The sequence below is a fragment of the Mobula hypostoma genome, chromosome 2 (assembly GCF_963921235.1).
Source record: "Mobula hypostoma chromosome 2, sMobHyp1.1, whole genome shotgun sequence".
NCBI classification, from domain to species: domain Eukaryota; kingdom Metazoa; phylum Chordata; class Chondrichthyes; order Myliobatiformes; family Myliobatidae; genus Mobula; species Mobula hypostoma.
The window spans coordinates 52,906,317-52,933,794 of NC_086098.1; the positions used below are offsets into that span (position 1 = coordinate 52,906,317).

The window sequence follows — 27,478 nt, forward strand, 5'->3', positions numbered from 1 at the left end:
ATGCACTCATCCGCATTGTATTCCTTTTCTTTAGTAGTTTTGTTGGCATATTGTGAAACTTTGGTGGTAAGATGCACTATGTTCATTTTCAAATTATTTTGATTATACTTCTACCATTTAAAATCAAATATTTCTTTTTCCAGATCAGAAAGGTTCCTTCTGAAAATTGTAAGTGTTGCTTTTCTCTGTTACTTGTTTTGAAAGCCTTTAACACAACGTCTTTCTTAATGATTAATGTATTCATTTCTAATTCTTCATTAATTAGATTATGAAGTGGATGTTAGCAATTTAAAAGAGGATATCCCACAAATAAATGCAGGTAATTTATAAGACTTAGAAAAAAGAATGAATTCTCTACTATCTTGAAAGTTAAGTCTCTTAAATTTACTAGTATATCCTTCTAAGTTTCTCTGGATTATTGAAAATTCACATAGCATCTTTGATCAACATGTAGAATTTCTTATAATATGTTTTTCCGATTACCTTTCTGATAGAATCCCAAAGGTTTTTGATTCAGGGAGACATTGCAGTAGTTGTAAGTATGATATGCATTATGTTGGTTCATAATAGATTCATTTGTTGTACCATGTTGTCATCTTTCATGGAATATTGATTTCCTTACTTTGTTTCAGCGAGAACGGAATGCTCGTAAAGACCCAACAAAGAGATGGACATTCCCAATTCCATACATTCTAACAGATAGTCTTGGTAAAATTTTATTTATAAATTATTGTTAATATGGAGGTCTTCACACTCATTATTAATGTCCTGATTTAAGCATCTAATATTATCTGAATGTTTAATGTGCAGATTTGAAATTTCTCAATGGTATTTTGCAGGATAGTGGTCAATCTTGTCCAAACAGGGCAATTTGAAATGTTTACATTGACAATGTTACGTACCCCGTAACTGGGTTGCCAAACCAGCAGAAATGGATCACTCAGTTGGAGTCTGGAGTACTAGAACTAAGAAAGTTTTATTAAAGAAACAAGCAACACAGTAATCGAAAGGATAATAAATGCAACAGTTCAGCGATGATAAACACACATGTGCACAGAATTAAGATAACAGCATCAATCAAGCTCTATCGTTGTCTAGGGGTAAATGACCAAATTTCAAAATGACTCAAAGTTCAGTCCAGTTCAGTTCGCAGTAATCGTTGCCATGGCGATGGACAACGTGGGGGAAGAGAGAGATAGAACAGGAACAACTGATCATTCAGAACACTGCTTCACTCACAGACCGGCGAGATTGCTCACAAGCAACTTTTTGGGCGGGTCCTTGAAGATGTCACCTGAGGTCACCGACTGTGACCCCTCCTCCAGATGTGGTCGATCCTCTGCAGTGAACCCGGCACCCAGGCAAGGGCGGACACACACCGGGTTCCCGCTGATCGTACCTTTCCACCCCGGGCGTTGTCTGATACTTCTCACCCACTCGTGAGAGGCGCACCGCTTCCAGGGTCTCGTTACCTCGGGTGGCGTGTGTCTTGCCTTAGCGAACCTGTCCCTTTTTATCCCCCTGCTGGGGTATCGCCTGTCCATCACTTCAAACAGTTCAAGGTTCAAAGAGGGGAGCCGCTCCAGACCACTGTCTCTCTCCCCCGTTCCTTCATTACACATCTCCAGACGCTGCTCCATTGTTCCTTATTTCTCCTTCCCCTGAGGGCAGGTGGCAGACCAACTGCTGATGTCACTGATGCTAACCCAGGCCAGCAAACATCTTAATTTTATGTGTATTCTCGCAACAACAACTTTAGGAACTTATTATAGATAAGCAATCAGAATTCAAAAGTGAAATATTGCTAAATGTACAGAGCACTTTTTCACTTTTGTGTTGATTAACAAATTTATTCACTGCTGTTGTTCATTGTAAAATAAATCAAAGCCGAATCATTTTTGACCCAGAATGATAGGCAATTTCTACTGCACATGTTGTAGCCCAGAGAATGATCATTTCGCTTCATTAACTGTATATGCTTTCCTAAAGTTAAATCATGGGACAACAAAAGATGAATGCATAACGTGCATATCTGAAATTTCTCCATGTTATTTTGTAGAAGAGGGGTCAATCTTGCCAGAATTCTGAATGATGTTTGAACAGAAAACAAAGTTGATTCTTCAAAACATTTTATATAGTTGAAAACATGAAAATAAACGTAAACAATAATAAAAATATCAAATTAGGATATTGTTACTTCCTTCTCTAACAGAAGCACAAAAAAAATCTAATTATTAGTTTGCAACCACGAGGAAATCTGCAGATGCTGGAAATTCAAGCAATGCACACACAAAATGCTGGTGAATGCAGCAGGCCAGGTAGCATCTACAGGAAGAGGTACAGTTGATGTCAGGACTCCTGATGAAGGGTCTCGGCCCGAAACATTGACTGTATCTCTTCCTATAGATGCTGTCTGGCCTGTTGCATTCACCAGCATTTTTTGTGTGTGTTGCTCAAATTAAATGTTTCCTGGAACATGATTCCTAGGGACTGAGCAAGTTTCTACTCAGTGGCTGGGCTCCATGCAGAGCCCATTCACAGAGCACAACAGAAACATGTCAGTGAGCATATGCTCAGGAGTTGAAAGACATAGTGGCACTTACACTGAGAATTTCCAGAAAAATCCATTCTCATCATCTCATAAGCATGAAGTAGCGGTATTTGGGTATCATTTTAAATCATCTTTTAAGTAGCTTTTGACCATTACAAGTGAAGAGATTTATGGTCAAACTCCTTCATTTGTTATATTTACCTAGCGTTGGTTTATTGTGTAAAAATACTTCAAATGAATTGCTTAAATTCTGATTTTCAGAGTTAAATGCCAAGGGCATCATCTTGCATGTGTTTGAGCAGTTTCGCTTAAAGTCGTGCATTGATTTTAAACCATACGAAGGAGAGAAATCTTTCCTATCTTTTAAAAAGTTAAATGGGTACGTATAAAAATATACAGTTTGATAATTATTTTTTATATATAGACTGCACCAAAGATTCTTAGTTTCATAAAATAGTACAAACTGTGTGCTGTTTTGACTGTGAAGAAGAGAGCCAAGTATTATTTATCTCCTTTCAGGTACTCTGCAAGTATTAAACAATATAGCAGGTTCATGCTGTAAATATTGACCAGTGCTTTAGATTTCTAGCATCTGCAGTAGTTTGATTTACCCTTGCTTCACCTTTTCTTTTAACTTAACTTTCTACGTTTGCATTCTTAATTTTCCCAAATTTATCTTCTGCATATTCATCTCTATCTCTCATTAAAAGAGCCCTCATCTGATCACTCTGAAATTCTCTTTGCAACTATTTAAACCAAAAATCTGTATTTAATTCTCTATGATTAATTGATGGCAGATATGTGAGTTATCTTTCTACCTATCCCTCTCCATATATTGATGGACCTTGGTGCATTAAACATGATGTACAAAGAAGAAATATTGTTGATTTTGTTCAAAAGAGACAACAATATACTTTTAAAAATCTTCTCTAAATGCAGAGACAAAAACTAAATTAATCCTCAGAAAATCTCTGGGAAATTTTAGAAAGAAATTATGTTTCAAGTTGAAAAAAAAGAGAAGAGAGACTGAGAGAGAAATAGGAAAGATCTGAAACACCACCACTACTATTCTCATTCAGTCTCTCCTGGCCTACACCATGTCCCAGCCCTTCCCTTTATTCTCCCTGTCCTGCTCATCTTTTCCATAACGTAAGGTATAGCGTGGTTCATAACTTGATTTGCCTACACCAGGATCAGGAAGAAGATCTCTGCACTCCATTTCAAGCTACCTTTGGAGATGGTTGGAGGCTCGTATTTTTAATATTGTGCAGTGTACATTGACAGTCGAATTAAATATTTGAGCTATAGCTGAGTTTGTGGCTCTCTGCAGGTACCGGGAAAGAATCCTTGCATATTCCTGCAGCTTATTTTAATCATGAACTTGGCGTGCATACTATTTATGATTGACATCACAACAACAACACCAAAGAACTGATGCTATTTTAATATCAGCATTACAGTTCAATAATTCCATTTAATATCAGAGAGGAAATCTCTGAAATTCTTGAAATTCTTTTTCTTCGCAGACATCCACAAAGACAGAAGAGAGCCCCAAAGAATGAGTGGCAGTTAAAAAGTTAGAACCCCAAAGCACCCCCCAGTTTCCCCTCCCACACACAAGCAGCAGGAAGGCAATTATCCTCCCCCACCCCTACCCATCTCTACAAAAATAAACATCAGCACCCTCCACTTGCTTCTGACAGCTGATCTGTGTTCCTGATGCTTCATTCTTTCCTGCGACATTTCAGTCAGTGGCACTGGCTCAGAATCAGCCCATCCTCAGGGCTGCAAAACCTCACAACCTTGAAAGCGTGCTCGTTTTCTGGGCCGCGTCTGTGAGGTATCGAAAAGCGGCCGGTTGTGAGCTCCTGGGAGCAGTTCCCACCACGGCAAAGAACCGAGGTCTGAGTGTAACTTCAGGTCAGGGGCTTTAACAGAACCCCAGCCACGCTGAAAGGGAAAAGGAGAGACATTAAAGTTAGAAATTAAGCTGTTTACATAGATGAACACAAAAGAGTCACAATTTAGCACCAACGTGACTCCTCCTCGGCTGTGTCATGGAAATATGGAAATATGTCCTGTACGTTGCTAAAATGACCATATTTCAAACATATCTACTGGATTCTAAACAACTATATCTTTTCTTCTTTGTATGTAATTGTCAAAATAGTGTCTTCATTGAACAGGTGCTGGTCTTTTGTTGGTAATAACCACAAAGGCCAAGATTTGTCCATCGGTACATCGTGTGACACAAAAGCTATTGTTGAGCATGAAATTCTGCATGCACTGGGATTTTACCACGAGCACTCAAGAACAGACCGTGGTTACTACGTTAATATTCGGTGGAATGAAATTCAGCCTGGTAAGGTTTCAAGTTAACAATCTCATAGGTATATTGGTTTAGTTGAGCATACTGACACAGATCTGAAAGGATCTGGGCTTGACCCTGTCCTGCGATGCTGTCTGTGTAGAGTTTGCATGATTTCTCCATGAACACATGGGCTTCCTCCCACATGGTAAAAACTTGCTGGTAAAGTAATTAGCTCATTCCAATGACTTCTGAGTGTAGGGTGGAGGCAAAAAGAATCAAAGGACAAATGATGAGCATGTGTATGGGGAATACGTATCAGAGAAATAGAGAGGAGATGGGACTATTGGGATAACTATACTGGGAGCCAATGGGACAAATGACATCCTTCAGTTTCAATTTATACATCAGGTATTTGTAATTTCTTTCAAATGATACTTTAATACCTCTATGTTGCAAAAGAACAATAGGGTTGCTTGGTTATTGGTATAAAATCTGTAATTCTAATTAAATAAATTTATCATTTAATCTAATTTTGAAAATAAATTACCCTTAACTGCTGCTGAATGTCAATGTTGTACCTTTATTCAGATAAGAAGATAAATTTTGAAGTGTATGGTGATGACATCATTACTGACCAGAATTCTCCATATGATTATGAATCTCTGATGCATTATGCACCATTCTCCTTCAACAAAAACAATAGTGTGCCAACCATCACTACAAAGATACCAGCGTTTAATGACATTATTGGACAGCGATTAGACTTCAGTGCTCTTGATCTGCTGAGGTTAAATCGAATGTATAAATGCAGTAAGTTCAGTTTTCAATTATTTTTCTTGATGATTATGGTCCTCTTCAGGGATATTGATTAATTTTGATTTTCACATAAACCTTTATCTCAGATGCCACTCTCACACTGTTGGACCAATGTGCATTTGAGTTTCTTAATATCTGTGGCATGATCCGGGGAGAACAGGATGCTACCGATTGGGTTCATGTGAAGAGCAGTCCTGGAAATGAAGATCATACTATAAATGGAAAATGCAGAGGTGAGTGTGAACCATCAAGTTCTTTCAATTGCCCATGATCACCTAATCCACCATTCCGATCCTTGCGCCTGTTCTGTCATGGGGAAAGATCATGGCTGACCTAGATCTGATCAACATTTACCTGCCTTGTTTGCATAACCTCAAATAAACTTGACTAAAGAAATCTCAGTTGCGTCATTTCAGATTGGCCTACTCCTCAAAAGCAGTCTGAGAAAGAGGTTTCAGATTTATAATACCTTTAGTGTGATGAAAAACTTCCTGATATTACAGCCAAATATCAGAAAGCTCTCATTTAACAATTTTCCTCTCAGTTCTGGACTTCTTGGTGAAAACCTTGATATCTCTTGACCTATCCTATCAAATGTTTTATTCCCTAAAACTCTTATCTTTGACTGAGTTTTATTTAAGAACTGCTGTTGCATATTAGTTACCATTTTATACTGAGCATGTAATAACATTCATAATGATACAATCTGGATCTTATTAAATATGAATTTGATTCCAGGTGAAGCCACAATATTATTAAATGCCCATACATTAAAATAATAGGGTAACATTAATTTGGCTTGCCTGGTATCAAATGACATCTGGTCTTCAGTTATGAATGGCAGAGAAAACCAGTATTTTGATTCGTCCAAATATGACTAAAAGGGTTGCGGAAGTGTGAGGAATTGTTTCTTTCTTGCTTTCTCGATCTTTTTTATTAAGTTTCCAAATATTAAACATAATAATGATAATAATACAAAGAGATTAAGATTACATTAATAACAGTTAACATATACAATCACAGACTCCGAGTAACATATGTAATTTAAGCCGCCCAATCTCTTAATAACTGAACATGAAAAAGATTCAAAAAATTTTATACAAAGAAAAATTTTAAAATCAATAATATCAAAAAAAGATTTAGAGATGAAGATTGGTACCGCCTGAAATAGATACAGAAATTTAGGTAAAATAATCATCTTAGTGGCATTAATTCGACTAATCAATGATAGGGGCAATGAGGACCATTTAGTAAGCAGTTGTTTAACATGAAAAATTAAGGATAAATAGTTAACTTTAAATCGATCCTTATGCTTCTTAGTAGTTTTAACACCCAAATAAGTAAAATAATCAGTAGCCAGTCTAAATGGTGATTGTCTATAAATTGGAACTTGCATATTTAATCAGAAATGCTCACTCTTATTAAGATTCAATTTATAACCAGAAAAACTACTAAACTGAGCAAAGAATGATATTACTGCAGGGATGGATTTCTCTAGGTTAGGGATATAGTAACAGGTCATCTGTATATAGTGATACCATATGCATCCCATTCCCACAAATAATGCCAAATATATTGGGTGAATCACGAAGAGCGATTGCCAAGGGCTCCAAGGCAATATCAAGTAGTAAAGGGTTTAAAGGACAGCCCTGTCTAGTACCTCGACAAAGCCTAAAAAAGGGGGATCGCTGATTATTACTAAGTACAAAAGTCAAAGGTGTATGATATATCAATTTAATCCAAGGTAGGAATTTTGGGCTAAAAGTAAATTTCTCAGGCATATTAATTATTCCTATTCAACTCTATCAAACGCCTTCTCGGCGTCAAGCAAAATAACACATTCTAGAGTTTTAGATGAAGATGTATATACAATGTTCATTTACCTCCTAACATTAACATACGAATAATGATTTTTAATAAATCCTGTCTGGTCATCAGAGACAATTTGTGGCAATACATTTTCCAAACTAATTGCTAATATTTTGGAAAAGATTTTGGAGTCCACATTCAACAAGGATATAGATCTATATGATACACATTCAGTGGGACCTTTATCTTTTTTAGGAATTAAAAAAATATATACTTCATAAAAGGATTGTGATCATTTACCTACAAATAAGGCATCCTTAAAGATTCTACATAACCAAGGAGAAAGTAAATTTGAAAAAGATGTTTAAATTCTACTTTATACACATCCAGACAGGGTGCTTTACCAGAATTAATGGAAGAAATTGCTTTCTTTACTTCTTCCGTAATGGATGCATCTAGTGTTAAACGTTCATTAAATGCTAATTTTGGAATATTCACTTTCCTTAAAAATTCATGCATTATGGTAGAATCATCAGGAAATTCTGATTGGTAAAAAGAGGTATAGAATTCCTGAAAAGATTTATTAATTTCATCATGGTCAACCATCGAAATACCATCCTGTTTACGAACGTTAATAATCTGACGTTTAGCCGAAGCAGCTTTCAATTGGTTGGCCAGTAATTTACCTGATTTTTCACCATGTATATAAAATTGACTCTTAGTTTTAAGTAATTGATTTTCAATCGGGGATGTTAATAATAAACTGTGTTGCATCTGAAGTTCAACTGTCTTTTTATAAAGCTCAAGATTAGGAGCAGCAGAATATTTTTTATCAATTTCTTCAATCTTATCAACCAATGTACATAGTTCATTATTAATTCATTTTTTCAATCCAGCAGAATATGAAATAATTTGTCCACTGATATATACTTTAAAAGTATTCCATAATATCCTGCTGGAAATTTCTTCCGTGAAGTTAGTTGAAAAGAGAAAGGTAATCTGTTCTTTAATAAAGTTAACGAAGTTTAACTGCTGAAGCAGAGTAGAACTGAACCGCCATTGTGGAGCGCTGAAAGTTACATCAGTTAATTTGATTGATAGCTTCAAGGAGGCAGGATCAGAGACGGCCATTGAATCGTACTCACAGGCAGTAACAGACGAAACTAACGGAGCGTACATAAAAAAGTAATCAATTCTAGAGTAATTATGATACACATGAGAAAAGAATGAGAACTCTTTATCTTTAAAAGCCTCCAAACTTCTAAAATTCTGGAGTCAACTGAAAAGGAATTAATAAAAATAGTGGATTTGTTTGGAAGTACCTGATTGGGTGCAGACCTGTCCATTGATGGATTCAGGCAACAGTTAAAATCTCTGCCCATTATCAATGTATATTCATTTAAATTAGGAAGGGATGCAAATAAATGCTTAAAGAATTCAGGATAGTCGGTATTTGGTGCATAGATATTAACCATAACAACTTTTTGATTATAAAGTAAACCAGTAATTAACAAAAATCTACCATTCAGGTGTGAACTTGTTTCATAGTGAACAAATGAAATTGAGGAATCTATGAAAGTAGGGACTCCTTTCACCTTATCCTGTGAGTTGGAATGAAATTGTTCATCTTTCCAAGACCTAAAAAACCACCGATTATCCTCCTTCCTCACATGAGTTTCCTGGGCAAAGATAATCTGAGCATTCAATCTATGAAAAACTTTAAAAATCTACTTCCATTTAATCGGATGGTTCAAACCAGTCATATTCCATGAAACAAAGTTAATAATATTATCCATTTTACTTGAATAAGCCATATGGTATGTGAAGGATTAACCTTAACGCATTGGAAACTCATAAATCAGGAAGATGGAAAAAGGTTTAAAGGGGAACCAGAAGTTCCGACAATTCAGACCATATTTATAGTTTCAGATAAGCCCAGATGAAAACAACTAAATTAAAAATAGCCTCACTTCCCAGCCACAAAAGCCTGAAAACTGGCCAATAGACAGCCAGAAAGCTATCTAGAAACTCCCCTACTCCCACCTCTCTTGAAGGCCAATCTCCAAAATTGAAAAGAATGCAAAATACCACCCACAGTCAAAACATTGAGAAAAGAATGCCATAAAAAACACCAAATAAATGTTAAAAAGAACAGCTGTTTGCAAAACATTTTGAAAGGCGAGATCTTGGAAAATGAAACAGAATACAATCTTATTAATATTTCAGGAAAAAAACCCATCAATCACCAAATCAGATTCTCAATTATTTTCAAAAACGAACAATTGAAAATATAAAATAAAATAATAAAGGGGAAAAAAAGGAACTTTAACATAAAAGTGTGATAAACATTCAAACTTCAAAACAAACTACGAGTATTATTAATCCGAGGGCAAAATCCTTCAAACTTTGAAAGTCCAGATCTATGAACTGGTTATTAACTTAGAAACCAAATGAGTACAGACATGAAGAAACAGTAAATTTATTAGACTGCTGAGATTGAACATTGATCCTCAAGGAACTGATGAGTTTCGTCCATGGATTTAAACCATTTACGTGATTTATCAGGCAGAACAACCCTTAGGTGAGCTGCAAATAGCAGAGGTGGTTGGAACTTTCTTTGCTAGAGCTCTGACATCACCGGTTTCTTGCATTACCTCAGGACTGTAGTCTTCAACCAGACGAAACTTGAGGTCTCCGTGTTCAATAACCCCTTTCCGATGGGCAATTCGAATTAAATGCTCCTTGCTATGCAGATAATGGAATTGGAGTAAACAGGTCAAGGCTTCAACTCTTTAGGAGGTTTTGCTCTTAAAGCCTGCTGAACATGATCAAGTATAGGAGGAGTAGAAAAAAAAAATTGATCAGAACCGAACACGTCCATTAAAAATTGAGAAAGGAATTTAGTAAGGTCACCACTCTCAACGTCTTCACGGTGTCGTATTATTCACAAATTCTGTCTACGACTGTGACTTTCCGGGTCTATAATCTTGACTTTAACTATTTTTATCTAAATATGTCCAATAAGAATTGAAATCAAAGAACAGAGAACTCTACAGCATTGTGACTTAGAATTCTATTTACGATGGATGGCTTTCCTGCTGATAAGAAAAGTTTTTGACCTTGTAATAAATGATGCGAAGCAGTAATAAGACCACAAGACCATAACATATAGGAGCAGAATTACGCCACTTGACTGAATGAGTCTGCTCCACCATTTCATCTTGGCTGATCCATTTTCCCCCTCAAACCCAGACCTCTGCCTCCCCCCGCCATATCCCTTCATGTCCTGACCAATTACAAATCTATCAACCTCTGCCTGAAATATATATAAAGACTTGGCTTCCACAGCTGCCTATGGCAATGAATTCCACAGATTCACCTCTCTCTGGCTAAAGAAATTCCTCCTCATCTCCATTCTAAATGGATGCTCCTCTATTTTGACGCTATGTCCGCTGGTCTTAGACTCGTCCACCAAAGGAAATATCCTCTCCACATCCACTCACCATGGCCTTTCACCATTTGATAGGTTTCAATGAGGTTATGTCTCATTCTTCAAAATTCTTGTGACAACAGGCCCAGAGCCATCACATGTTCTTCATCGAACAAGCTGTTTAATCCAGGAGCCTGAATGGATATTAGGAAGAATATGACCTGTACCTGTTGCCATTGCTTCCAATAAGTTTGACAAAAAGGTTGGGGGTGTTGTGGATAGCGTGGAGGGCTGCGAGATGTTATAGCGGGACATTGATAGGATGCAAAACTGGGCTGAGAGTGGCAGATGGAGTTCAACACAGATGAGTGTGAGGTGGCTCATTTTGGTAGGTCAAATATGATGGCAGAATGTAATGTTAATAATAAGACTCTTGGCAGCGTGGAGGATCAGAAGGATCTTGGGGTCCTAGTCCATAGGACACTCAAAGCTCTGCGCAGGTTGACTCTGTGGTTAAGAAGGCATACAGTGTATTGGCCTTCATCAATTGTGGGATTGAGTTTGGGAATCAAGAAGTAATGTTGCAGCTATATAGGACCCTGGTCAGATTCCACTTGGAGTACTGTGCTCAGTTCTGGTCAGCTCACTACAGGAAGGATGTGGAAACTATTGAAGGGGTTCAGAGGAGCTTTACAAGGATGTTCCCTGGATTGGGGAATATGCCTTATGAGAATAGGTTGAGCAAACTTGACATTTTCTCCTTGGAGCAATGGAGGATGAGAGGTGACCTGATAGAGGTGTATAAGATGATGAGAGGCATTGATCGTGCGGATAGTCAGAGGCGTTTTCCCATGGCTGAAATAGCTAACACAAGAGGGCACAGTGTTAAGGTGTTTGGAACTAGGTACAGAGGACATGTCAGGGGTAAGATTTTTATGCAGAGAGTGGTGAGTGCATGGAATGGGCTGCCAGTGACGGTGATGGAGACGGATATAATAGGGTATTTTAAGGGACTCCTGGATAGGTACATGGAGCTTAGAAAGGTGGAGGGCGATTGGTAATCCTAGGTAATTTCTAAAGTAAGGAAATGTTTGACACAGCATTGTGGACTGAAGGGCCTGTATTGTGCTGTAGGTTTTCTATGTTTCTATGTTAATAAGGAAACTTGGCAAATGTGAAAAGCTACACAAGTAACTTCTGACAGGCGATAGCATGAATGATCTATTGAAAAAAATGAAAGGAATATACAGGATGATGCCAAAGGGAATTGATTGCATTGTTGGCAGAAGGAAGAAACAAAATCTTATGATCAATGACATAACAATGGACAAACTAGGACTGGAACAAAATATAATTGCACATCAGAAGCTTATTTCAGGAATGCTATATAATCAGCAGCCCCTAAACTGCTGAGCAATCGCCTACAGACATCTACTACATTTTTACACTCAGTTATGTAAATATCAACTTAAACAATGATCCTGTTTTGTTTTATTCAATTAGAAATAAATGATTATCATATCTTCAATTGCTTCTTTAATTTCAGATTGAGTTTGATTTGAAGCATGCTTCATCCTGAAGTCTATCATTTGATATAGATGTGTAAAACTAAAATTATTCTTTCTCTTGTCACCAATAATTTCTGTATCTTAATTTGTTCCATAGTTGTAAAACAATGAATGAATCTGAGGCTTTTTTTTACTACGTACAAAAATAGTTCCACTTTCTCCAGTTTCTAACAAATTATTCACAATTTAGATGCTGGATACTTTATGTACTTTGATACTAAGAATAACAAGACTGGTGAAAGTGCTGTTCTGGAGTCCAGGATCCTTTACCCCAGAAGGGATGAGCAGTGTCTTCAGTTTTTCTACAAAATGACAGGCAGTCCAATGGATAAGCTCGTTATATGGATGAAAATGGATGATGGAACTGGAACTGTTCAAAAACTAGTTAAAATTCATACATTACAAGGTATGATCTTTTTAGACTGATAACCTATTACTTCATTTGTCTATGTTTGTCCATTTCTCTCTAAATCTGCAAGATGGCACAGGTGAATCATGGCAACACTCTGCGGGCTACATACGACCTGTCGGTGCAGTCTTTCATTGATTCTGTTATGCTTATCAGATTTATTTAGTATGCCTGCAAGAAAATGTATCTTAGGATTGTATATAGTGACAAATAACTTCTTTGATAGTAAACAAGGAAGAAGCTGCAGATGCTGGAAATCCGAGCAACACACACAAAATGCTAGAAAATCTCAGCAGGCCAGGTAGCATCTATGGAAAAAAGTACAGTTGATGTTTTGGGCCAAAACCCTTCATCAGGACTGGAGAAAAGAAGATGAGGATTAGATTGCAGGAGTAAAGAAAGGAGTTATTTACTCCTCATCTATTTTTCTCAGTCCTGCTGAAGGGTCATGGCCTGAAATGTCGACTGTACTTTTGTCCATAGATGCTGCCTGGCCTGTTGAGTTCCTCCAGCATTTTGAGTGTGTTACTTTGATAATCAATTTACTTTGAACTCAAATCTCTCCTATGCATAATATTTGTCCAAAAGTCTAATATCGATATCAAAGAATCTACTAATCTCTGTCTTGAATATGCTTAGGGATTGAGCCAAATATTCAGTACACCCAGGTGAAGAATTTCCTTCTCACTTCTATCCAGTCTGGCCAGCATTTATTTTAAAATTATGACCTTTGGTCTAGATATCCCAACCAGGGGAAATATCTATCCCACATCTACCCAGTCAAGTACCCTACTTCTTAATGGCGACCTTCTCAATTCTTGGTCCAGTCTCCTTAATCTCTCATCAAATGCCAAGCTGGCACTCACTTTCACCACAGACCTGTTCACAATATTTTAAATGTAGTTTCATCAATGATGTATATAATCAGAGCTAATGCTCTCTACTCCTCTCTTTTACTCTAGTCTGCCTACAGTAAAACCCAATGCACTGTTTGCCTTCCTATTTGCTTGCTGTACTTGTATGCTAATTTTCAATGTTTCATGCATTAGGATGCCCAGATCCCACCCCCTTAACATCAGCAACTTTCAATCTCTTACCATTTAAAAAAACACTCTACCTTTCTGTTTTCCCTACCAAACCATTTGATCTCATACATTTACACAATATGTTCCATCTGACATGTGTGATCCAATCTGTCAACTTTTCTGTATCCCTTTACAGCTTCATTACATCGTCCTGACAGCTCATATTGCTAGTGAGCTTTGTATCATCACCAAACTAGAAATATTACACTTATTACTCAAAATGCTGGATGAACTCAGCAGGCCAGGCAGCATCTATGGAAAAGTGTAAGCATTGCCGTTTCAGGCCGAGACCATTCCTCAGGACTCATCAAGTCCTGAAGAAACATTTTGGGGTATTAAGGGGTTCATATGTTTAGAGGTCGTGCCACACTATAGGTGGCAGTGATAGTGTTAATTGCGGAGTTGATGATTATGGAAAATGAAGACAATGATTAAATGGGGAAACGAGATTCTCTAGATGCCGGAAATGTTGAGCAACTCAAACAGAATGGAGGGAAATGCACAGACAAGTTTTCAGGTTGAGACCCTTCACAAGGCCTGATTTTGAGTCCTGATGAAGAGTCTTAGCTCAAAATGTTGACCTTTCATTAATCTTCAGGCAGGTTGCCGCTCTTGCTGAGTTCATTGAGAATTTTGTGTGTTTTCCATGAAGTGTGGGTTCAGGAGAGTATCAAATGGAGAAGTGCAGTGAATGGGGTGAATGCGCTGAAGATCTGCTCATTAAGGATAATCACTGATGAAGGAAATCATAAGCAAAGGTGTGGGAGGTAACATTATCGAAGTAGATATAACAAAGATAGAGGAAACCGGAAACTAGCACTGTCCTTTCAGGAACTGGCGAGAGAGGGAGTGTGGCCAAGAAAGTTATGGGTTTGTTGGTTTTTCATAAATGTTGAATATCTATCTATCCCTGAAATAGAGAAGGGAAAACTAATGTAGGGAAAGGAAGAACCTGATTTGAACTGTGTGTAAATTAGTACAGAGTAGAAATTGCCAGTGAAACTGATGTAAATTTCCATTTCAGGGTGTGAGCAGGAAATAGCACTGACAGTGATCAGTGTGAGGAACTTGAGTATCATTGGCTAAGAGAACTTTCTGAAAAATTAGCATCCATAACAATTCCTTATTCCATAGCGACACCTTTGATCTGGAGGGTTGGTGAGCTTTAAAATCTAATAACAGAAACTATCCAAGTAACCTAGAAACCAAATTTTTCACTATTTTCAATAAATAATTGCAATATAATAATACTTTGAGCATATGTTGATGTGCTGGTTAGAAAGAATACTTTTATGTTTAGTTATTCCAGTCATGAAACTACTCATTTACAGATTGGTTCATTTTGTTTCACTTCACTTCATCTGAAAGTGCTTTACTCCTTTTACTCCCGGAGACCTCATCAACCACATTAAATTCTAGGCCTTGTATGATAATTCATTCTGACTGTTAAAACTTTGACAAATATTTCATGTTTTTATCATTTATTTCTTTCTCTATAGCGGATGGCAGCCATTCATGGAACATTGCCCATGTGACCTTCAATGCGACAGCCAAGTTTCGTTATGTTTTTGAAGGAATAATTGGTAACTCCAGTGATTCTTCAGGTGGTATTTTCCTGGATGATATCACACTTACCGAGACTAAATGTCCTTATAGTGTCTGGCATGTAAGGAACTTCACCAAAAAGCTTCGAAACAATTATAAGAGGGCCATAACCAGTCCATGTTTTGATAGCCCCGAAGGATATCAATATGGTTTAACTTTAAGACCTCATTCTCGTTATGAAAATTATACAGGGATATTTTTCCACCTGTGCAGTGGTGAAAATGATGATATGCTTGGATGGCCAGTTGGGAACAGACAACTTATCATTACAGTACTGGACCAGCATCCTGATGTGAAACTCAGAATATCGTCTACTCGAAGCTTCACTACAGTTGGAAGTCATCTTATACCAGGTGAGAAAATAAATGCAATATCTCTGTTACAATTTTAGCATCTGTTTGAAATGGATTCTATAAGAAAGAGCTTGAACTTTGGTCAAACTGTTTCTCCTTGTTTTCAGTTAGTATAAAACAGGGGTCCCCAACAGTTTTTGCACTGCAGACCAGTTTACTATTGACAATATTCTTGCGGACCGGCGAGCGGAGGAGGGGGGTAGGGTTGCCAACGGAGAAGAGTAGCAGTCAAATGCGTTGTTTACCCCGAGAAAGACTACAATGACAATGAAGCCTTGCGCGGGCACCAGTGCACATGTGTGAACGTGCCGATTTTTTTCACAAATCGTTTTTGGTGATTCTGATTGGGTGGGGGTGGAGTGTTAATCATGACCGCAATATGGGTGATAAGTGGCTAATACACTCAATTTCATTTCTAAAAGGGTTTCTGTAATGAATTTAATATTAAACACACAGCGCATATTTTCCTCGCATGAATACAGTGATAAGTCAATTATCAGGGGAGCTTGAAGTAAGTGTTGAACGGACTTACGAACTTCCAGTAGAAGTGGTAGAGGCAGGTTCGATATTATCATTTGAAGAAAGATTGGACAGCTATATGGACAGGAAAGGAATGGAGGGTTATGGGCTGAGTGCAGGTCGATGGGACTAGGTGAGAGTAGCGTTCGGCACAAACTAAAAGGGTCTAGGTGGCCAGTTTCCATGCTGTAATTGTTATATGGTTATATAAGTCACTTATAAGTCAATAGTATCATAACATTTTAAGAAATGTTTGGATATTAAACACACAACACATATTTTCCCCGTATGAACCTATAAAATCATTGCAACACACCAATACTGCTGAATCAGTGGGAGCCCTGGGCTTGTTTCCCTGCAACATCGAGGGGTGACGGGAGACAGCGATACCCGAAGGGGGTTCCTTATGTCCAGTCTATTCCGCAGTTTAGTTTTTTGTTGCATTCATTGCAGAGATATGTTGGAAATGGAAGCAACGTTTTCAGTGCTTTCGTGGCTATCTCAGGATATTTAGCCTTGACTTTGATCCAGAATGCCGGCAGAGGTGTAATGTCAAACATACTTTTCAGCCTGCCGTCATTTGCAAGCTCGAGGGGATAGTCTCCTTCCCACACTGACATGGATGACGCAAGGGTAATGACCTCGCGTGCGTTCATGCTCAACAGTGGCGTGACAGGGAATGAGGAAAGGTGCAGCTGACTCATGTCACCAAATCATGTCGTTTCCTCATGGCCCGGTCGCACATGCAGTAACAACAGCAGTGAACATGCGTTTCAGAAATTTCTCCATGTGTTCCTCTGTGCTTTCACGTCTGTCTCTATCAAATCAGAATTGTCCACGGACCCTATTTAATGGATAAGATATCACTTTCACTGGAGGGCTGCGCACACGTGACGCGCTGCTATCTCTTCTAAAAATTATTTACAGTTTGAACTTCATCCTTTCTTTCTTTCAATGAATCTCAACTTGGTATATGGTGACATACAGCTCAGGTACATTGGTAATAAATTTACTTTAAACTTTAACTTTTCCTTCTGTCTCTAAAGCCACAGACTAAACTTTGCCACGTGCCTTCGTTATTTCACTATATAGTGAAGTCTTGTGCAGCCTTCCTAATTAGGGGTGGCTGGGAGTTACAGAGGTCCATTGGACAGGTGCCTGGATAAGGTGCGGATTTCGGGGCAGCATCATCAGAGAAACAAAGTTGAGTTTGAGGAGATATTGTTAAAGATCATACAGTTGGTGTGACATATTTAGTAAATTGGGACAAGTGAAAAAGGATGGGGATTAGAGGGACCTGATGATCAAAATATCATGGCAGAGAGTGGAGATCACGACATGCATAGAAATACTGATTGGTGGGGTCAAGGTTATTAGGGTATTTCGGAAATTTGTTCTCAGTGATCAGGAAGTGCGACAATAGCTGGGTCTGGATAGAAGTCCAAGGAATAGAACTACAGGTGGTACATCCCTGAAAATTCAGTACGTCTTGGTTTTAATCAGACACCCAAAATATGTTTCTTCATCCTGCTCCTGATCTCCATGAGGAGACAGCAGTGGACTGCAATGTTGCTGATTCACTGCTGGATTTGGCATTGCTTTGATTTTGTTGGAGATCCCAGGGGAAAGGAGTGGAAGGGCATTGAAAGATAAATTCCTTTAGTTTTAATATTTCCTTATAATATTACAAACTACTTAAATATTTTAAATGTATCAAACCATTTAATTGTTTTTTTTATAATTTCGCACTTAAAATGAAAATATAATTTTTGCAATTGAGATCACACTAGTAGGCTCAGGGATATGGAGAATTCTTGTGACTGGATCCCATATCTAGACTATGTAAACATGGATGTCATAAAAGATAAAATACCAAATTGAATTAAAATATTCTTTTTCTAAGACTGTGCTGATTAATTTCACCTACTATTTCTCTGTAATAGTTTATGGACAGAAGACTAAAATATACTGCTATCAATGCAATAATGTTCTTGAATCTGCAGATCACGAACAACCATTATTGAAGAACCTAATAGTTCAGTATATTTTTCATTCCAAAGTTTAGATAAGACTTTTTAATAATGAAAAACCCAGGTGAAATCCATTGAAGTGTTTGTTTCTGGCGCGAATCGACTTTAAACTCAGAAATGACCGGGTTTCCCTTCAGTTTGCCTATTGCCACAACAGGTCAACAACAGATGCTATTTCATTAGGTCATCACTTAGAGCAAGATCATCTGGACAACAGTCATGCACATGATAGTATGCTGTCGTTTGACTACAGTTTGGTGTTCAACACCTTCATCCTCCCCAAACCGATCACCAAGCTCCTAGATCTGGGCTTCTGCACATTCTTTTGCAACTGGATCCTTGACTTCCTCATCAGCAGATCCCAATCAGTATGCTAACAGTATCTCCTCTTTGTTGATCATAAGACCATAAGACCATAAGACAAAAGAGCAGAAGTCGGCCATTCAGCCCATCGAGTCTGCTCCGCCATTTTATCTTGAGCTGATCCATTTTCTCCTATTTAGTCCCACTCCCCTGCCTTCTCACCATAACCTTTGATGCCCTGGCTACTCAGATACCTATCAATCTCTGCCTTAAATACACCCAATGACTTGGACTCCACTGCTGCCCGTGGCAACAAATTCCATAGATTCACCACTCTCTGACTAAAAAAATTTCTTTCCATTTCTGTTCTGAAAGGGCGCCCTTCAATCCTTAAGTCATGCCCTCTCGTACTAGACGCCCCCATCATGGGAAACAACTTTGCCACATCCACTCTGTCCATGCCTTTTAACATTCGAAATGTTTCTATGAGGTGTCCCCTCATTCTTCTAAACTCCAAGGAATACCGTCCAAGAGCAGACAAACATTCCTCATATGTTAACCCTCTCATTTCTGGAATCATTCTAGTGAATCTTCTCTGTACCCTCTCTAACGTCAGCACATCCTTTCTTAAATAAGGAGACCAAAACTGCCCACAGTACTCCAAGTGAGGTCTCACCAGCGCCTTATAGAGCCTCAACATCACATCCCTGCTCCTATACTCTATTCCTCTAGAAATGAATGCCAACATTGCATTCGCCTTCTTCACTACTGACTCAACCTGGAGGTTAACTTTAAGGGTATCCTGTATGAGGACTCCCAAGTCCCGTTGCATCTCAGAAGTTTGAATTCTTTCCCCATTTAAGTAATAGTCTGCCCATTATATTTTCTGCCAAAGTGCATAACCATACACTTTCCAACATTGTACTTCATTTGCCACTTCTCTGCCCATTCTTCCAATCTATCCAAGTCTCTCTGCAGACTCTCCATTTCCTCAGCACTACCAGCCCCTCCACCTATCTTCATATGGTCAGCAAACTTAGCCACAAAGCCATCTATTCCACAATCTAAATCGTTGATGTACAATGTGGAAAGAAGCGGCCCAACACTGATCCCTGCGGAACACCACTGGTAACCGGCAGCCAGCCAGAATAGGATCCCTTTATTCCCACTCTCTGTTTCTTGCCAATCAGCCAATGCTCTACCCACGTATGTAACTTTCCTGTAATTCCATGGGCTCTTATCTTGTTAAGTAGCCTCATGTGTGGCACCTTGTCAAAGGCCTTCTGAAAATCCAAATATACAACATCCACTGCATCTCCCTTGTCAAGCCTACTGGTAATTTCCTCAAAAAATTGTAATAGGTTTGTCAGGCAGGATTTTCCTTTAAGGAATCCATTCTGAGTTCTGCCTATCTTGTCATATGCCTCCAGGTACTCTGTAACCTCATCCTTGACAATCGCCTCCAACAACTTTCCAACCACAGGGTGTCAAGCTAACAGGTCTATAATTTCCTTTTTGCTTCCTTGCCCCCTTCTTAAATAGCGGAGTGACATTTGCAATCTTCCAGTCTTCCGGAACCATGCCAGAATCTATCGACTTTTGAAAGATCATCGCTAATGCCTCCGCAATTTCCACAGTTACTTCCTTCAGAACACGAGGGTGCATTCCATCTGGTCCAGGAGATTTATCTACCTTTAGCCTATTCAGCTTCCTGAGTACTTTCTCTGTCGTAATTGTGACTGCGCACACTTCTCTTCCCTGCCATCCTTGAGTGTCCGGTATACTGCTGTCTTCCTCAGTGAAGACTGATGCAAAATACTTGTTCAGTTCCTCTGCCATCTCCTCATCTCCCATTACAATTTCTCCAGCATCATTTTCTATCAGTCCTATATCTACTCTCACCTGTCTTTTACTCTATATACTTGAAAAAGCTTTTAGTATCCTCTTTGATATTATTTGCTAGCTTCATTTCATAGTTAATCTTTTCTCTCTTAATGACCTTCTTGGTTTCCTTTTCTAAGGTTTTAAAAACTTCCCAATCCTCTCTCTTCCCACTAATTTTTGCTTCCTTGTATGCCCTCTCTTTTGCTTTAACTTTGGCTTTGACTTCTCTTGTCAACCACGGTAGTATCCTTTTTCCACTCGAAAATTTCTTCTTTTTTGGAATATACCTGTCTTGCACCTCCTCAATTCTCGCATGAACTCCAGCCACTGCTGGTCTGCTGTCTTTCCCTCCAGTGTCTCTTTCCAGTCAACTTTGGCCAGTTCCTCTCTCATGCCACTGTAATTTCCTTTACTCCACTGAAATACCGACACATCAGATTTCGGCTTCTCTTTTTCTAATTTCACAGTGAACTCAATCATGTTATGATCACTGGCTCCTAAGGGTTCCTTCACCTCAATCTCTCCAATCACCTCCGGTTCATTACACAATACCCAATCCAGTACAGCCGATCCCCTAGTGGGCTCAACAACAAGCTGTTCTAAAAAGCCATCTCGCAGACATTCTACAAATTCTCTCTCTTGAGATCCAGTGCTGACCTGATTTTCCCAATCCACTCGCATGTTAAAATCCCCCACAATTATCAACACTGCCCTTCTGACAAACCTTTTCTATTTCCAGTTGTAGTTTGTAGTCCACATCCCTGCAGCTGTTTGGAGGCCTATAAATAACTGCCATCAGGGTCCTTTTAGCCCTGCTATTCTTTAGCTCAATAAAGATTCTGCACCTTCCGATCCCATATCACCTCTTTCTCATATCATTTCTTACCAATAAAGCCACGCCTCCCCCTCTGCCTACCTTCCTATCCTTCCGATACACCGTGTAACCTTGGACGTTCAGCTCCCAGAGACATGCATCCTTTAGCCAAGTCTCAGTGATGGCCACAATATCATACCTGCCAATCTGTAGCTGTACAACAAGATTATCCACTCTTTTCCTTATGCTGCGTGCATTTAAGTACAACACCTTAAGACCAGTATTTGATACTTTCCGCTTTGATTTCACTGCAACTTTATTGCACTGCAACTCATCCCAATGGCTACAAATTTGCCCCATCAACTGCCTGTCTTTCCTGACATCTTTACTGCTCACTATCTTAGATTTATTTCTGTTTTCCCCTTCCTCTACTCTATCATTCCGGTTCCCATCCCCCTGCCAAATTTGTTTAGACCCTCCCTAACAGCTCTGTTAAACTTTCCCGCCAGGATATTGGTCCCCTTCGGGTTCAGGTGTAACCTGTCCTTTTTGAACAGGTCATACTTCCCCCAGAAGAGATCCCAATTATCCAAGAATCTGAAGCCCTGCCCCCCACACCAGTCTCTCAGCCACATATTCATCTGCCTGATCCGACTACTCTTGCCCTCGCTAGCACGTGGCACAGGTAGCAATCCCGAGATTACTACCCTGGAGGTCCTGCTGCTCAGCTTCCTTCCTAACTCCTGGAAATCTCTCTTCAGGACCTCCTCCTTTGTCCTATCTATGTCATTGGTACCAACATGTACCAAGACAACTGGCTGCTCACCCTCCCCCTTTAGAATATTCAGGACCCGATCCGAGACATCCCGTACCCTGGCACCTGGGAGGCAACACACCATGTGGGTATCTCTGTCAGGCTCACAGAATCTCCTGTCTGTTCCCCTGACTATGGAATCCCCCACGACTACCGCATTTCTCTTCTCCCTCCTTCTCTCCTGCACAACAGCACCAGGCTCAGTGCCAGAGACCCGCTCACCGTGGGCGTCCCCCGTCAGGTCATCCCACTCAACAGCATCCAGAACAAGATATTTGTTGCTAAGGGGGACAGCCACAGGTGTGCTCTCCACTATCCGGGCATTTCCCTTCCCTCGCTTGACAGTGACCCAGTTTTCTGACCCCTGTAGCCTAGGGATGACTACCTCCCTGTAGCTCCTGTCTATCACCTCTTCACTTTCCCTGATAAGCAGTAGGTCATCAAGCTGCAGCTCCAGATCCCTAACACGGTCTCTGAGGAGCTGCAACTCGGTGCACCTGGCGCAGATGTGGCCATCAGGGAGGCTGGAGGTCTCCCAGGATTCCCACATCTGACACCCTGAACAAAGCATTAACTCTGCAGGCATGCTATCTAATTCTACAGGAATGAAACAGGAAAAATAAGTCAACTCACCCACTTACCTCGCCAAACAGATGAACTTTTAAATGGTTAACTCGTACCGTTAGCTGTGAGAACCCTGCTATTCCCCTCTGTCCGAGCCGATTCGCGAAAGGGGTGGGGGGGGATGAAAAAAAAAGAGTTGGCGCTTCGCTCTCTCCTCTTCCCGTTTACCGTTGAAGCCAAAGCCCTGCACTCTGCTCCCACTTACTCTGCTGCCCGCTCCGACAGCTGCCCGTTGTATAGGGTGGTCTCTTTTTTAAACTCTACCGCTCGGTCCTGCTGATGTCACGCGCCTGCGCAGTCTCACCCTTCTTGCACTCGAAGACAGATACATCTCAAGACTGCATTCTTCGCCCCCTGCACCATTTTCTTTACATCTATAACTTCATCTCTAAGCACAGATCCAATACCATTGATAAATTCGCCAATGGCACAACTACTGTTGGCCAGATCACTTGTGGCGATGAGTGAATATACAGGAGTGAGATAAAGCATCTAGTTGAGTGGGGCCACTATGACAATCTCATGGTCAACATCAACCAAACCAAAGCAGATGATAAGAAGCCTGAAGTCCCACACCACAGGTTTGGGAACAGCTTCTTTCCTACAACCATCAGGCTCTTGAATATATCTGCACAATCCTAACCCTATCTCAGCAATGGAACACCATAGATTACTTCTTGCATTGCCATGGACTTGTATTGCACCTTTGCTTTTTGATATTACAGTCTTGCTTTAACAAACATGGTATAATTAGATCTGTAACATATATGGAATTTTTATTCTGTGTTTATTTATACCTTTGTACTGGTGATGATGTTGCAAGGAGTTTTTCATTCTATCTGTATCTCACTGTCCTTCTGAACCTGATAATAAACTCAACTGGAATTGTTAAATTTGAGATTGTTACACTATTAAATTGTTAGATTTGCTTCATATTTCCTACCAATATGATTCTGCACTCTGCTTTAATATTTAAGGTAGCATTAAATGACCTAATATGTATGACACTGTTTAATTACAGGCAGCAATAGCACCTCCTATTGGGACAAGCCCACATTAACTGGATACTACAATCATGCATGCGACTGTTACTGGAGTTCCTCCCGGGGATGGGCAAGATTCATATCACACAGGGATCTCCACCGCAAAAGTTTCTTAAAAAATGATGACCTCATTATTATTATTGAGTTCAATGGTAAAGTTTCTTCTCATGTTTTCTCTTGGTGTGGTTGTTACTTTCCCATCGCAGACTGAAAGTCGGGTTTAGAAAGCTGAGTTCTGTGCTTCATTGTTAACTTCATGTGATTTGAAGTTGTTTAGGGATTTTTGCAGAGAAATTAGTTACTTGTGCAAGTAATAAATATGATTGGTCAACAGGGTGATAACAGTCAGTTATAAGGAGAGCTCATGGCAGGGACACATGAATGAGAAACTTGGCAAAATTTTGTAAAGTAAATGGTATTGTTGATGGGTGTATGGTTTGAAGAACTAGAGGGGGAAATATGTGAGAGTCTACCTCCAGTTGCTACTTTTATATGTGGTAATTTGACATGCTGCTTTTTCAAACACACTATGGAAGACTGAAGGGGTACAGTACACTGCTCATTCTGTTCTTCTTAATGGTGAAGAAAAATGATTGAAGCTTACTTCTCCAATAAACCAGGGGTCAGAAAATACAAAGGTTTATGCACTGTTAGTTAAAAAAACAGCTGACACACCTAACAACTACGAATTATGGATCTGGAGTGGGATTAGTTTACTGGTTATCCCTCAGGTGGGATAATTTAATCAGGTACACTTCCTCTGGCCTCTCATTCCATATTGCTTGCTGCTCTGTGTAACATAAAATAGCTTCCATAGTTCCTATTAAATATTTTCCCTCTCACTTTAAACCTAAGACTTCCAGGTTTTGGTTCCCCAACACTGCAAAGAATATGCTATGTATACACTCATAATGAGTTTATATGTTTCATCAAGTCTCCTCTTGCTCTTCTAAGTTCCAATGGATACAGAGCCACTTATTAAATGCATCAAACAAACTACTGTGAGATCGTCCCTTCAAAGCTTCTTCTCTGGTGTGGATTCTGAGGCAATGAATGAGCGAATGTGAGAATCGCAGACTCCACATGTGGGGCAGCAGAGAGCTAATGGGAGAGGAGTTTGGATTTGTGAGGTGGTGTGATTCTGCCCCTACTTACACCGGGACGTTTGTGTGCTCTCAATACATGACCTCAGGACTCTCAATATGACCCTGAAAGCAACCTCTCCACTCAATCTTGCTCAATGCAATGTGCTATTTTGAAGCATTGCCACTTTTTAAGAACATACTGTTCCTATTTGGCCGTGCTGTTCCCCTCCCTTTCTCTACCTCTCAGACATTGTTAGACTCACACCTAACACAGATTGTTGCCATTCATTGTAAATGGTAACAATAACTTCTAGGATTTTTTGAACTACACGGAGAATTTCATTGGGTGCTAAACTTGCAACCATGTGGTTCCCGAATCAGGGCCACTGGGGTGACATTAGCAGCAACAATTGCCATATGCAACGTAGCATAGTCTTTGAACTATGGACTAGGGGGCACATACACCCTCAGGTGGTTTTTGCACTTGTCCAAGGTTGGAAAGGGATGGATTAGACTCAATTCATGATTCTCACACTCATGAATGACCTGCATAATGGATAATGGATAATGGCACAGAAATGGCTGGATGTGGTTCATGCCATACTTTCTGTATCCAGAGTCTTGTCTAATTTGATGCTTGAAGAAGACACTGGAGAGAAGCTCTGGATGATTGAGAGAAGACCAAGGGAATTAACCCAGAGATTATAGAAGAAAACAGGAAAGAAACAATTATCAAAATGCAAAAATCAATCGCTGAACTTAACTAATCTTTTTTTCAAAGATCTGACTCCACTGATTCATACAGAAGTGCCAATTCAGCCCAGGGGTCCTCCATTAAGGCATCGGCGAGCAGTAGAACAGACTAGATACTCAGCAGTCTGAGTTATTGTGAATGGGAAAGCAAGTTGCAGGTAGGTGAAGCTTCTGTAACTCATGTGTGGTACTTTGAAGGAGCAAAATAGTTATTTTGCAGGGTTTACTTAGAAAATTTTGATGATCTTTTGTCTCAGTTTGCACTATGAAATCTGATTTCTCTGATTCCAGAACCACAGATGTCCATTTGTTACAAAGATCTGATCTACCCTTTTCTGAAATGCAAATTACTTTTGTTGAAAGCCAACCTCAACAATATTTGAATTTGCTACACCACATGACAATCGGACACATGTCCTACTAAGTTGATAGAGTTATTTGATATCAAAAAGTCCATACAGCTCAACTTGTCTATGCTAACCAAGTTGCCCATCTGAGCTAATGCCATTTGCCTGCATTTGTCTCTTTTCCCTCATCATTTTGTTTCCATGTAGCTGTCTGAATATCTTTTTAAATGTTGTAATTATACCTGTAATAATGGCATGATTATAAACGTTGTAGCAAAAAAAAAGTATACAAATATATGACACTGCTGGGCAAGAGAATATTGATGATCATCATCAAGCCCACGTTGTATTCCCCATGCTAGCATTACTTCAACTTTATTGATAGATATTGCCTACCTGACCCATTAGTCCCATGCAACAATCTTTAACACAGTATAATCTTTAGGGAGATGTGCAGCTCCGAGCGAGAATAGAATTTTCCCTATATTTGTGTTTGATAGAAGATGGGCAAGATTCAAACACGATAAAGCCTGCAGAGGTTGGAAATCCAAACAACACACAGAACATGCTGGAGGAATACAGCAGGTCAGGTCGCATCTGTGGAAAAGAGTGAAATGGGAGGACTAAGCAATCCATTTTGTTTTGATAGCCGTCGCAGCCTAAACTACCATTCTCCGTAATGCCCTGTATCTCTTTCCAGTTTCATCATCAAGTTCAAACAAAATGCAGAACATGAAATTAGCATGACCAAAAATAATTAATTGTGACTTCAGAAGATGCTCTTATAGATCAGGGCCACTGGGTAAACTGCTCCTTACAACTTATCCTGGCCATTATCTGATGACACATTCTCAGAGTTGCTTGTTACGGCTCTACACAGTTTGCATTATTGGTATAGTAGAGAACTATTGCTCACTGGGAAACCTAGGTAAGCACATGAAGACTGTAGAAAGGATGTGTTAGTGAACTTGGAAGCTGTTAGATGGGGGGATCTGTATGGAACATACTGTAGGCACCAGCATTAAACTGTTGGACAGAAAGGCTGTTGTTTGTGCGATATTGTTATGTCATATTCTGTAATGTTGTTCCTTTTTAGGTGTGCGTCAACTCAAATACACCAGCTCTTTGGTGATCGCTGTGAGACAGCACAGGTTCATGGCACAGTCCTGGGAGTCCTGATTGGTGCAATTGCAGGTGTGCTGGTGTTGACTATTGCTATTATTAACATAATTGCCAGAAAACGAAATTAAATCATGATAATGCTCATAGGTGGATTATAAATTGAAATTTTCACTAATTTACAAATCTTTTAATGTCTTGCAAGA

The 27,478-nt window shown here is 39.4% G+C and overlaps 1 pseudogene; it reads left to right on the forward strand.

Moving 5' to 3' along the window:
* On the forward strand, positions 1–27,478 carry LOC134358678 (meprin A subunit alpha-like; annotated as a pseudogene).